The sequence below is a fragment of the Camelus dromedarius genome, chromosome Y (assembly GCF_036321535.1).
Source record: "Camelus dromedarius isolate mCamDro1 chromosome Y, mCamDro1.pat, whole genome shotgun sequence".
In the NCBI taxonomy this organism is placed as follows: domain Eukaryota; kingdom Metazoa; phylum Chordata; class Mammalia; order Artiodactyla; family Camelidae; genus Camelus; species Camelus dromedarius.
In genome coordinates, this window is record NC_087473.1 from 12,056,239 (window position 1) to 12,057,492 (window position 1,254).

Consider the following 1,254-nt stretch of genomic DNA (forward strand, 5'->3'; position numbering starts at 1 on the left):
GGTTCTAGCTCCAAATCAGGTTTACAGTGAACAATGCAGGAACTTCATACTGACACTTGGAAGCAGACACAGAGACTAGAGTAAAAATTTCTCCTGCAAAATTTTCCCTTTGTTTTGGATGAACTAATGTCGCTCCACATGCTCATCTGTTCTGTGAGATAAGTGTGTGTGAAAGCCTTAATTCACCCAGCTTGTTCAGAACAGAAATTTTCTTTTCTGTTGCAAACTACACTCCATAAATTTATACAGGGAATTAGTAACTCCAACTCAGTTTTCCAATGCAAACTGCAGGATCATCAAACCGGCACAAGGAAAAAGACTGAGAAACCAGAGTAAAAGTTTCCCCTGCAAAATATTCCATTTGTGTTAGATGAACTTACGTCTCTCCACATGCCCAGTTCTGAGAGATATGTGTGTTTGAAAGCCGTCCTTCACCTAAAATGTTTGGAATACAAAGCTAATTATAACTTGGAATCTACAGTTTATATATATGTACGGGAAGTACTGGCTTCAAATCGGCTATCCAGTTAAATGTGCAGGAATTTCAAAAAAAACTAGGAAATAGACTGTAAACAATAGTAAATGTTTAACAGCAAACTTTTCTCTTTGAGATAGATGAATGAAAATCTCTACATATGTTCAGTTCTGTGAGATACCTGTGTGTGAATGCCATTCTTCACCTAGATTGTTGGGAACACAAAGTTTCTTTTCAGGTTAAAACTGTACCCAAAACATTCTTATGGGTAATTTCAAGATCCAACGCAGATTTACTGTGAAAACTGCAAGAACTTCAAACGCACACTAGGAAACAGCCTGAGAAAGCAGAATAAAAGTTTCACATGCAACTCGTTCCCTTTTTGCTAGATGAACGAAAGTCTCTCCACAGCATCATTTCTGAAATATAAGTGTGTGTGAAAGCCATACTTTACGTAGCATATTGGGAACAAAATATAGTATTCAAATGCTATCTAAAGTCCATATATACATAGGAGAGGTACTAAATCCAACTCTCCATTACAGTGAAAACTGGAGGAAGTTCATACAGACACTAGGAAACACAGTGAGATACCAGAGTAAAAGATTCTTCTGCAAACCATTCCCTTTGGCTACATGAAAACATTCCCCTACATATGCTCCTATTTTCAGAGATATAATTGTCTTTGAAAACCGCGCTTCACACAGCTTGTTGGGAACCCAACTTTCTTTTCAGATGCAAATTACACTCCATATATATATATGAGAAATTACTAGCTC